This window comes from Saccostrea echinata, unplaced genomic scaffold (genome assembly GCF_033153115.1).
Source record: "Saccostrea echinata isolate AGI-Se365-2 ecotype Australia unplaced genomic scaffold, CSIRO_AGI_Sech_v1 ptg000052l, whole genome shotgun sequence".
Lineage (NCBI taxonomy): Eukaryota > Metazoa > Mollusca > Bivalvia > Ostreida > Ostreidae > Saccostrea > Saccostrea echinata.
In genome coordinates, this window is record NW_026889801.1 from 3406742 (window position 1) to 3420248 (window position 13507).

A 13507-nucleotide genomic window follows, 5' to 3' on the forward strand; every position below is an offset into this window, starting at 1 on the left:
CCAGTTAACACTCCTGCAGTAGAAGTTGGAGTAATTTGCCCTTTGATTTGAAAATTGGGGGAGGGGGGGGGAGGGACTTGATCAAATCTGAATAGTCTATATATAGCTACTAATCACAGTCAATTCAGTAAGTCCCAACTTGATATAAGATCAAATAACTGAAGTAATTGAATACTTTAAAAATTTGTATGTGTAATCCTCATTTAAGTTTCTTTTCAAACTCTCTACTTTTCTGAACATTTTTCCTGAGGGAAAATAGATCAACTGATTATTTTCACTATTACTTTTCAAAGACCAAAAAAATTCTTCATATTATCATCTTTCTTAGGTGTCATTGTGTAATCTGATACCACAGATAATTTTAAAAATAATAAGTTTTGCAAACTTCATACTTTCATTATTTGCATCCGTTTCATTTAATAGAGTTCAAGGTGACACAGTTCTTTTTATAGTATAAGTTATACTACAGAGCCATTAAGGGGGGGGGGGGGCATGGATGCAATTGCAACCCCTGAAAACACCAATCTTTTGTTTAAAGTTTTGCTATTTTTTTGTTTATTATATATTTGAAAAAAAAATGACCCCCAGAATGCAACAGACTTGTATGCATTTTTATTATAAATTTTCTGACCTAGGGGAGGGATAACCCTCCCATACCCCTTTCTATACCCCTTTCAAGAAACCTGTTGTCAAATATTTGAAAATGAAGTCAGTTTAATGATTTAAAATATCTCTGCACATAATCTGATATACAAATTATTGTTTCTGTATCATTATGAATTTATATATGACATATTTATGTGATTGTTTTATGCCCCTATGATTCAAGATTCGGGGGCTTTATCCATATAGCTTTGGGTCTGTCTGTATCTGTCTTTTATCTGCAAAGACTTTAATACACCAACATTTTTTGACGTAATGACCTTGACCATAGGGTTCGACATTCTTGTGAAAAAACTTTAATTTTGGACATAACTTCTGAATGGTTGATGTTAGAGATTTCATATTTCTCAAGTGTATTTCTTGTAAAAAAAAAAAAATCTGTCTTTGAGTACCAACATTATAATAATTGACCTTGGAGTTTAACCTACTTTTGTAAAACTTTTACCTTGGCCATAACTTTGAACGGTTGGTCCTAGGGAAGTTGCGTATTCCTTGTGACAGTACCAACATTTGTACTCAATAACCTTGAAGTTTGACCTACTTTTGAAAAATCAGCCTTCAGTTTTTCAAAAACACATTTTGATTTAAGAGAATTGAACGCTGGTGGAGAACACTGAGAGAGATGGGCATCTCCTTCTGGATACACTTGTTCAAAAGCATGAAAGACCAAGGGAGATGTTCTCATCAGCAAATAACGAGCACATGTAAGAAGAGAAATAAATTCTTTATTTATACTTCAAGAATTTATGCGATTATAACCTATTATGATATTTCTGCATGCAATTTAGAGAATGCCTTCGCTTTTGTTTTATGAAAATCATCCGACAAGAACTTGATCAAATAAAAACAGAATGGAATAACCATTACATCAGAGCACAAAGACGCTATCATAATGATGATGATGGAAGTCTCCCAGGAAAACCAGAAATGATGTTTTTCCACCCTAAAATTTTTGGCATTTTTCCTAGCAAAGATTTTTTTAATCACTAACTTTAATTTGAATATTTTTCTGTGTTTACCTTTCTCCTTCGATACCTTGGTTGTTTTTCAGTGCTCAAATTTAAAACAGTATCAACACATTATGACTTCATTTTTTTTTTATGTACAGGTGCAGTAGATTATAAATTTCCAGTGGATATTCATGACGTGCTAGAGTTTCAAAGATTATTTCCTAGTCCAAGCTCGACAGGATGTTGTGAGGACAATGCAGCATACTTTGATCATTTGCTTTTGGAGGGTGGGAGAACTGTTCCAAACACCACTGAGAAGGCCATGGAGGCTTTGAAGTACTTGGTTGGAAAGTTGTAAAATCCAAATTAAGATTAGAGAATAAATCATCACCTAATGTTTCACTTGACTTTTTTTCAAATTTCATGAAAAATGTTGTACACTAATCATCAAAGTGTATGAATTAAAAGTCACAAACAGAAATTATTACTATGTTTATTGGGTCACCATACATGCCATATTCATTAGAACAACTATTAATGAAAATTGCAAAATGAGGATATAAGGAAAGCAAACTGCTCTGAGAAATACTTTTTTGGCATACAGATGCAACAATCTAGAATTTAAAATTCAAAAGCATGTTTACTACCAGAAATACACCAAATATCAATTAATATTCCCATACAAAAATCAATGTCTTTTTGTATTATCTTTCCCTGAAGAAATGCTCCTCATATGATTATCAATGTCCTTTAGTATTATCTTTCCCTTTAGAAATACTCTTATTCGTTAATATGACTATCACTGCCATTATTGAGTTTAAAAATTAATTGAATGAAAACTTTCAAAACATAGATATAGCATTGAATACATAAAGTTATTTTCTTAAGCAAGATGGAATCCCCCCCCCCCCCAAGTCATTGCCAACTACATTTTTCTGTGAAATTCCTCAGGGGGTTCTCCCCTAGATATTTCCAACAAAAGATCGCAGGTATGTGCAACTGGCAAACAGGCAGGGTCTTCCACAAATTTAATTTCAAGCTTTTTGTGAAATCCTAGTGGATTGTGTCAGCTCCAGTCCAATACGCCAAGAGCATGTTTAGATTAATTTCAGATGTACCTTCTGAAAGAAAAGGAAACTAAAGGGTTGAGTTAGAAATACATGTCAAGTAGTATAGAAATTGCAAATTTTGACTAAGAGAAGCATTATTGCCTCTTACGGTCATATGCAACTTGCATTTACATGTACCTTACCAACTATTTTCCAGGATATTCCTAATTTAAAATTATAGAATCTCAGCAGGTGTTTTAAGACAAAAAAAGCATACATTACCAGGTGTTTTCAAAAGATGTCAAATGATGAAAATCATTGTATTTTCTCAAAGAAAAAAATAACAAAAATATAGTTTTAGCTGGTATTTCCTCAACATTTGCTTCAGAGGAGGTAACAACATTTACAGGCATCATTAAATTGTACAAAGGTTTTTCAATTATTGAACTCTTAATTAAATCAACAAGGGAATAAGAAAATAAAATTCCAACACTATGTTGTGTATGTCCTTAAGCTCATAAAAGTAATGTCAGCAAATGTTCTGTATAATTGGCATTCTGCTGAATTAAAGAAATAAAATTAATACTTTGAACAAGAAACCTGAATTCTGTTTATTAATCATAATATGATAATATACCTTCCTATAAAGATGCTATGTTTCTGAAGAAGTCTTCGTTTCATCGAACGACACCCAAGAGTCTGTCCACTGAACATCATTTCTTCCTTTGAGTAGAATATATGTAAATCATATGAAATTTTAACATTTGTATGAGTTATTAAAAATAATGAGCTTTCATCAAAATGTAGATGTTACTGACGATTTTTCTAGATTTGATCAATCTATCAAAAAAGAAAGATGAAATAAAACACAAGCAATATTACCTGAATAGCCCTTGTTGCCATATCCACATTGTATGATCTCCGTCTTCTCAAATTAAGTCTGGTCATGCGCCTTTTCAAATGTCTACAGCTTAATTATTTAAAAAAAAAAAATTCATAAAATATATCTTAAAATGGGAGATTTTAACCTCAATCACTATTTCTTAAATAACAGATATATACATACAAGTAGAACACGCATGTAAACAATCTTTGAATGAGACTATAAATTCAATGTATAGTAACTTTATTACTCTTAGAGAAAATATTAGCCTATACAGGTATTTATATTATCATAACTTATGACAATTAATAATACCTACCTTATTTTCACACCATAATTACTCCAAAGAAGGAATATGATTTCTTTATTATCGTATACGTTAAAGAAATATTCTTGAATCCTTTCGTCAACAAACGCCATGTTGTGCAATGACTGCTGGGAATGTTATCCGGTTATAGAAAGTACTAGTCGATAGAGCGATGGTGCTATGACACGATGACGAAAGTGCGATAAAGCAATAACGATGACACGATGTAGCATCGCGCCATCACTATCGCGCCATCGCATCATCGCTATCGCACCATTGCATCATCGCTATCGTGCCATCGCGCTATCGCTTCATCGTACCATCGCATCATCGTCATCGCATTGTCGTGCCATCGCATCATCGTCATCGCGCTATCGCACCATCGCTTCATCGTTATCGCACCATCGCTTCATCGTCATCGCATTATCGCGTCATCGCACTATCGACTCAAACCTCGATGGTGCGATGATGCGATAGTGAACTGCATGGCCCTATCCGGATTCCATACTATGTCGCTGAAGAAACTTTTAATTTAATATGAACACATATTCCTATGGAATCCGGATAAGGCCATGCAGTTCACTATCGCATCATCGCACTATCGAGGTTTGGGTCGATAGTGCGATGACGCGATAATGCGATGACGATGAAGCGATGGTGCGATAACGATGAAGCGATGGTGCGATAGCGCGATGGCGATGATGCGATGGCACGACAATGCGATGACGATGATGCGATGGTACGATGAAGCGATAGCGCGATGACGCGATGGCACGATAGCGATGATGCGATGGTGCGATAGCGATGATGCGATGGCGCGATAGTGATGACGCGATGCTATATCGTGTCATCGTAATTGCTTTATCGCATTATCGTCATCGTGTCATCGCACCATCGCTCTATCGACTAGTACTTTCTATAACCGGATAACATTCCCAGCAGTCATTGCACAACATGGCGTTTGTTGACGAAAAGATAATAAAGAAATCATATTCCTTCTTTGGAGTAATTATGGTGTGAAAATAAGGTAGGTATTATTAATTGTCAGAAGTTATGATAATATAAGTGCCTGTATAGGCTAATATTTTCTCTAAGAGTAATAAAGTTACTATACATTAAATTTATAGTCTCATTCAAAGATTGTTTATGTGCTTGTTCTACTTGTATGTATATATCTGTTATTTAAGAAATAGTGATTGAAGTTAAAATCTCCCATTTTAAGATATATTTTATGCATTTTTTTTTAAAATAATTAAGCTGTAGACATTTGAAAAGGCGCATGACCAGACTTAATTTGAGAAGACGGAGATCATACAATGTGGATATGGCAATAAGAGCTATTCAGGTTATATTGCTTGTGTTTTATTTCATCTTTCTTTTTTGATAGATTGATCAAATCTAGAAAAATCGTCAGTATCATCTACATTTTGATGATAGCTCATTATTTTTAGTTAACTCATACAAATGTTAAAAATTTCATATGATTTACATATATTCTACTCAAAGGAAGAAATGATGTTCAGTGGACAGATTCTTGGGTGTCGTTCGATGAAACGAAGACTTCTTCAGAAACATGGCATCTTTATAGGAAGGTATATTATCTTATTATGATTAATAAACAGAATTCAGGTTTCTTGTTCAAAGTATTAATTTTATTTCTTTAATTCACCAGAATGCCAATTGTACAGAATATTTGCTGATATTACTTTTATGAGCTTAAGGACATACACAACATAGTGTTGGAATTTTATTTTCTTATTCCCTTGTTGATTTAATTAAGAGTTCAATAATTGAAAAACCTTTGTACAATTTAATGATGCCTGTAAATGCCGTTACCTCCTCTGAAGCAAATGTTGAGGAAATACAAGCTAACACTATATTTTTGTTATTTTTTTCTTTGAGAAAATACAATGATTTTCATCATATTACATCTTTTGAAAACTCCTGGTAATGTATGCTGTTTTTTTCTTTGTCTTAAAACACCTGATGAGACTCTATAATTTTGAATTAGGAATATCCTGGAAAATAGTTGGTAAGGTACACGTAAATGCAAGTTGACCTTAAGAGGCAATAATGCTTTTCTTAGTCAAAATTTGCAACTTCTATACTACTTGACATGTATTTCTAACTCATCTCTTTATTTTCCTTTTCTTTCAGAAGGTACATCTAAAATTAATCTAAACATGCTCTTGGCGTTTTGGACTGGAGCTGAAACAATCCCTCCACTAGGATTTCACAAAAAGCTTGAAATTAAATTTGTGGAAGACCCTGCCTGTTTGCCAAGTGCACATACCTGCGATCTTTTGTTGGAAATATCTAGGGGAGAACCCCCTGAGGAATTTCACAGAAAAATGTAGTTGGCAATCACTTGGGGGGGGGGGGATTCCATCTTGCTTAAGAAAATAACTTTATGTATTCAATGCTATATCTATGTTTTGAAAGTTTTCATTCAATTAATTTTTCAACTCAATAATGGCAATGATAGTCATATTAACGAATAAGAGTATTTCTTAAGGGAAAGATAATACTAAAGGACATTGATAATCATATGAGGAGTATTTATTCAGGGAAAGATAATACGAAAAGACTTTTTTGTATGGGAATATTAATTGATATTTGGTGTATTTGTGGTAGTAAGCATGCTTTTGAATTTTAAATTCTAGATTGTTGCATCTGTATGCCAAAAAAGTTTTTCTCAGAGCAGTTTGCTTTCCTTATATCCTCATTTTGCAATTTTCATTAATAGTTGTTCTAATGAATGTGGCATGTATGGTGACCCAATAAACATAGTAATAATTTCTGTTTGTGACTTTTAATTCATACACTTTGATGATTAGTGTACAATATTTTTCATGAAAATTGAAAAAAAAGTCAAGTGAAACATCAGGTGATGATTTATTCTCTAATCTTAATTTGGATTTTACAACTTTTCAACCAAGTACTTCAAAGCCTCCATGGCCTTCTCAGTGGTGTTTGGAACAATTCTCCCACCCTCCAAAAGCAAATGATCAAAGTATGCTGCATAGTCCTCCCAACATCCTGTCGAGCTTGGACTAGGAAATAGTCTTTGAAACTCTAGCACGTCATGAATATCCACTGGAAATTTATAATCTACTGCACCTGTACATAAAAAAATGAAGTCATGATGTGTTGATACTGTTTTAAATTTGAGTACTGAAAAACAACCAAGGTATCGAAGGAGAAAGGTAAACACAGAAAAATATTCAAATTAAAGTTAGTGATTAGACAAATCTTTGCTAGGAAAAATACCAAAAATTTCAGGGTGGAAAAACATCATTTCTGGTTTTCCTGGGAGATTTCCATCATCACCATAGCGTCTTTGTGCTCTGATGTAATGGTTATTCCATTCTGTTTTTAATTGATCAAGTTCTTGTTGGATGATTTTCATAAAACAGAAGCGAAGGCATTCTCTAAATTGGTAAATTTTAAAGGTCAATTTTGAAAACAAGAAAAAAAATCAGGGTGAAATTTTTCCTGTAAAAAATGTTTATATTTCTTAATATTTCTTTAATTAGAAAAACACTTATAAATGGTTGGTTTAGTCTTAGTCATAAGGATTTAGGTAACATGCAGAAATATCATAATAGGTTATAAATGCGTAAATTCTTAATTTTTTAAAGTATAAATAAAGAATTTATTTCTCTTCTTACATGTGCTCGTTATTTGCTGATGAGAACATCCCTTGGTCTTCCATGTCTTTGAACAAGTCTATCCAGAAGGAGATGCCCATCTCTCTCAGTGTTCTCCACCAGCGTTCATTTCTCTTAAATCAAAATGTGTTTTTGAAAAACTGAAGGCTGATTTTTCAAAAGTAGGTCAAACTTCAAGGTTATTGAGTACAAATGTTGGTACATTCACAAGAAATACACAACTTCCCTAGGATCAACCGTTCAAAGTTATGGCCAAGGTCAAAGTTTTACAAAAGTAGGTTAAACTCCAAGACAGATTTTTTTTTTACAAGAAATACACTTGAGAAATACGAAATCTCTAACATCAACCATTCAGAAGTTATGTCCAAAATTAAAGTTTTTTCATAAGTAGGTCGAACCCTATGGTCAAGGTCATTAGGTCAAAAAATGTTGGTGCATTAAAGTCTTTGCAGATAAAAATACAGACAGACCCAAAGCTATATGGATAAGGACCCCGAATCTTTAATCATAGGGGCATAAAACAATCACATAAATTAGTCATATATTAATTTCATAATGATACAGAAACAATAATATGTATATCAAATTATGTGCAGAGATATTTTAAATCATTAAACTGACTTCATTTTCAAATATTTGACAACAGGTTTCTAGAAAGGGGTATGGAGAGGGGTATGGGAGGGTTATCCCTCCCCTGGGTCAGAAAATTTATAATAAAAATGCATACAAGTCTGTTGCATTCTGGGAGTCATTTTTTTCAAATATGAAATAAACAAATAAATAGCAAAACTTTAAACAAAATATTGGTGTTTTCAGGGGTTGCAATTGCATCCCCCCCCCCCCGGATGGCTCTGTAGTATAACTAATACTATAAAAAGAACTGTGTCACCTTGAACTCTATTAAATGAAACGGATGCAAATAATGAAAGTATGAAATTTGCAAAACTTATTATTTCTAAAATTATCTGTGGTATCAGATTACACAATGACGCCTATGAAAGATAATAATATGAAGAATTATTTTGGTCTTTGAAAAGTAATAGTGAAAATAATCAGTTGATCTATTTTCCCTCAGGAAAAATGTTCAGAAAAATAGAGAGTTTGAAAAGAAACTTAAATGAGGATTACACATACAAATTTTTAAAGTATTCAATTACTTCAGTTATTTGATCTTATATTAAGGACATACGCAACATACCTTACCTACTGATAATTTTTCAAGATATTCTTAATTTAAGATTATAGTGTCATCAGATGTTCATAGACAAAAAATTAGCATGCATTACCAGGGGTTTTAAAAAGATATCAAATGATGAAAATTCTTGTATAATGCAAAGAAAAATATACAAAAATAACTAAACATATATTCTAAATGTTTTGTTTACCCAAAATTGTTGAAGAAGAAGTGTACAACAGAAAATATGGACATTAAAGTTTAGCACACAGTTCTTTTAAGTATTGTAACTCTTCAACTCCAGGGAAATAGACAATAAAGTTCAAACTACGTTATGTATGTCCTTAAGTTGGGACTAACTGAATTGACTGTGATTGGAGTAGTAGACCATTCAGATTTGATCAAGTCCCCCCCCCCCCCCAATTTTCAATTCAAAGGGCAAATTACTCTAACTTCTACTGCAGGAGTGTTAACTGGAATTGGAACTCAGTCCTAGGTGTGCAGATTTTAGAAGGTTATTAAACTCATCTGATTTGTTTTTACAACATAAGTTACTAAATCATATTGTTATTTAAAAAACAACTTCATATTCATACCTGGTTAGACATTGATCTTCCTTTGATAAACTCTTTTCTCTACACATGTCATCATTATCGTACCAACGGAAGGATTTTTGACTGCCCTCAATGTATATATTCTCAGTTCCAGCATCAAGTCTCAAACACCTTGGAGCACCTATGTATTGGAAAACTCATACTACCATGAACTGAGACAAATATGGTTTCTTTGTTCAAGTAAATATTTTTTACAAAATAATGCATTTTATGTGTATTTATTCTGTATCAATACAAAATAATGTATTTAGAATGTTACTTAGTAGAAAATTAACTTGTGAAAATTAAACTGCATTTACAGTTTCAGGAATATATTTATCATTGATTTGTAAAAATTATATACTCAACTATTTATTTCCTCCAGGTATTCAAGAAATATGATGCTACAACAAAAGAGTCATTGTTTGTTTTTGCAACTTTAAGCCACAGTATTCGTCTTGAAAATCTGAAAGGATAGGAATTTGATCATTTAGATTAATAGTTGATATTGTTTTCTGATATGTAGCTACAACAGTATATAACAATCATAAATTCTATAACTTCATAAATTCTTGTAATCTTACATGACTCAAATGAACACTAAAAACTGATGCACATTAACTTACCCACACATTGCACCATGTATAGCGAAGCCAAATGGCTTCAACTTGTCGTACCCATCAACATGTGCAAGATAATTTGGTCCATTGCTTAGATACATTCTTCTTGTCAAGCAGTGACTTGCTCTTAGATCAACTCCATCAGGATCGATTATTCTCAATAAACACGTTATCCCTGGAACAGTATATATATATAATTAATCATCAACCATTTTAAATTCAATAACAAAAAAAATAAATTCAATGAAATTATTATAAATATCTTATTTATATAAAACTCATTATAAGCAATAGGCACATCGTTTGAATTCTCTTTATTAATCATAATAAGATAATATACCTTCCTATAAAGATGCCATGTTTCTGAAGAAGCCTTCGTTTCATCGAACGACACCCAAGAGTCTGTCCACTGAACATCATTTCTTCCTTTGAGTAGAATATATGTAAATCATATGAAATTTTTAACATTTGTATGAGTTAACTAAAAATAATGAGCTATCATCAAAATGTAGATGTTACTGACGATTTTTCTAGATTTGATCAATCTATCAAAAAAGAAAGATGAAATAAAACACAAGCAATATTACCTGAATAGCCCTTATTGCCATATCCACATTGTATGATCTCCGTCTTCTCAAATTAAGTCTGGTCATGCGTCTTTTCAAATGTCTACAGCTTAATTATTTTAAAAAATAATGCATAAAATATACTGTATCTTAAAATGGGAGATTTTAACTTCAATCACTAAATAACAGATATATACATACAAGTAGAACACGCATATAAACAATCTTTGAATGAGACTACAAATTTAATGTATAGTACCTTTATTACTCTTAGAGAAAATATTAGCCTATACAGGCACTTATATTATCATAACTTCTGACAATTAATAATACCTACCTTATTTTCACACCATAATTACTCCAAAGAAGGAATATGATTTCTTTATTATCGTATCCGTTGAAGAAATATTCTTGAATCTTTTCATCAACAAACGCCATGTTGTGCAATGACTGCTAGGAATGTTATCCGGTTATAGAAAGTACTATTCGATAGAGCGATAGTGCGATGACACGATGACGATAGTGCGATAAAGCAATAACGATGTCACGATATAGCATCGCGTCATCGCTATCGTGCCATCGCATCATCGCTATCGCACCATCGCATCATCGCTATCGTGCCATCGCGTCATCGCGCTATCGCTTCATCGTACCATCGCATCATCGTCATCGCATTGTCGTGCCATCGCATCATCGCCATCGCGCTATCGCACCATCGCTTCATCGTTATCGCACCATCGCTTCATCGTCATCGCATTATCGCGTCATCGCACTATCGACTCAAACCTCGATGGTGCGATGATGCGATAGTGAACTGCATGGCCCTATCCGGATTCCATATATTCCACAGGTTTGTTGATGACACTAAACTGTCTAAAGAAATGCATTGCACAGCATATATCGGATATTTATGGAATCCGGATAGGGCCATGCAGTTCACTATCGCATCATCGCACTATCGAGGTTTGGGTCGATAGTGAGATGACGCGATAATGCGATGACGATGAAGCGATGGTGCGATAACGATGAAGCGATGGTGCGATAGCGCGATGGCGATGATGCGATGGCACGACAATGCGATGACGATGATGCGATGGTACGATGAAGCGATAGCGCGATGACGCGATGGCACGATAGCGATTATGCGATGGTGCGATAGCGATGATGCGATGGCGCGATAGTGATGACGCGATGCTATATCGTGTCATCGTAATTGCTTTATCGCATTATCGTCATCGTGTCATCGCACCATCGCTCTATCGACTAGTACTTTCTATAACCGGATAACATTCCCAGCAGTCATTGCACAACATGGCGTTTGTTGACGAAAAGATAATAAAGAAATCATATTCCTTCTTTGGAGTAATTATGGTGTGAAAATAAGGTAGGTATTATTAATTGTCAGAAGTTATGATAATATAAGTACCTGTATAGGTTAATATTTTCTCTAAGAGTAATAAAGTTACTATACATTAAATTTATAGTCTCATTCAAAGATTGTTTATGTGCGTGTTCTACTTGTATGTATATATCTGTTATTTAAGAAATAGTGATTGAAGTTGAAATCTCCCATTTTAAGATATATTTTATGCATTATTTTTTAAAATAATTAAGCTGTAGACATTTGAAAAGGCGCATGACCAGACTTAATTTGAGAAGACGAAGATCATACAATGTGGATATGGCAATAAGAGCTATTCAGGTTATATTGCTTGTGTTTTATTTCATCTTTCTTTTTTGATAGATTGATCAAATCTAGAAAAATCGTCAGTATCATCTACATTTTGATGATAGCTCATTATTTTTAGTTAACTCATACAAATGTTAAAAATTTCATATGATTTACATATATTCTACTCAAAGGAAGAAATGATGTTCAGTGGACAGATTCTTGGGTGTCGTTCGATGAAACGAAGACTTCTTCAGAAACATGGCATCTTTATAGGAAGGTATATTATCTTATTATGATTAATAAACAGAATTCAGGTTTCTTGTTCAAAGTATTAATTTTATTTCTTTAATTCACCAGAATGCCAATTGTACAGAATATTTGCTGATATTACTTTTATGAGCTTAAGGACATACACAACATAGTGTTGGAATTTTATTTTCTTATTCCCTTGTTGATTTAATTAAGAGTTCAATAATTGAAAAACCTTTGTACAATTTAATGATGCCTGTAAATGCCGTTACCTCCTCTGAAGCAAATGTTGAGGAAATACAAGCTAACACTATATTTTTGTTATTTTTTTCTTTGAGAAAATACAATGATTTTCATCATATTACATCTTTTGAAAACTCCTGGTAATGTATGCTGTTTTTTTTTGTCTTAAAACACCTGATGAGACTCTATAATTTTAAATTAGGAATATCCTGGAAAATAGTTGGTAAGGTACACGTAAATGCAAGTTGACCTTAAGAGGCAATAATGCTTTTCTTAGTCAAAATTTGCAACTTCTATACTACTTGACATGTATTTCTAACTCATCTCTTTATTTTCCTTTTCTTTCAGAAGGTACATCTAAAATTAATCTAAACATGCTCTTGGCGTTTTGGACTGGAGCTGAAACAATCCCTCCACTAGGATTTCACAAAAAGCTTGAAATTAAATTTGTGGAAGACCCTGTCTGTTTGCCAAGTGCACATACCTGCGATCTTTTGTTGGAAATATCTAGGGGAGAACCCCCTGAGGAATTTCACAGAAAAATGTAGTTGGCAATCACTTGGGGGGGGGGGGGGGATTCCATCTTGCTTAAGAAAATAACTTTATGTATTCAATGCTATATCTATGTTTTGAAAGTTTTCATTCAATTAATTTTTAAACTCAATAATGGCAATGATAGTCATATTAACGAATAAGAGTATTTCTTAAGGGAAAGATAATACTAAAGGACATTGATAATCATATGAGGAGTATTTCTTCAGGGAAAGATAATACAAAAAGACTTTTTTGTATGGGAATATTAATTGATATTTGGTGTATTTGTGGTAGTAAGCATGCTTTTGAATTTTAAATTCTAGATTGTTGCAT

The 13507-nt window shown here is 33.1% G+C and overlaps 1 protein-coding gene and 1 long non-coding RNA gene across 2 annotated transcripts in view; one reads left to right on the top strand and one right to left on the bottom strand.

Annotated features, from left to right (window-relative positions):
- Positions 1-13507, top strand: part of LOC133204101 (uncharacterized) — a 110744-nt gene that overhangs the window by 42445 nt on the left and 54792 nt on the right. The window lies entirely within an intron of this gene.
- On the bottom strand, positions 6735-7181 carry LOC133204105 (uncharacterized). Its single transcript, XR_009723548.1, has 2 exons — positions 7123-7181; positions 6735-6972 (listed from the first exon to the last, which is right to left on the bottom strand). It is a non-coding gene; the product is annotated as an uncharacterized LOC133204105 (long non-coding RNA).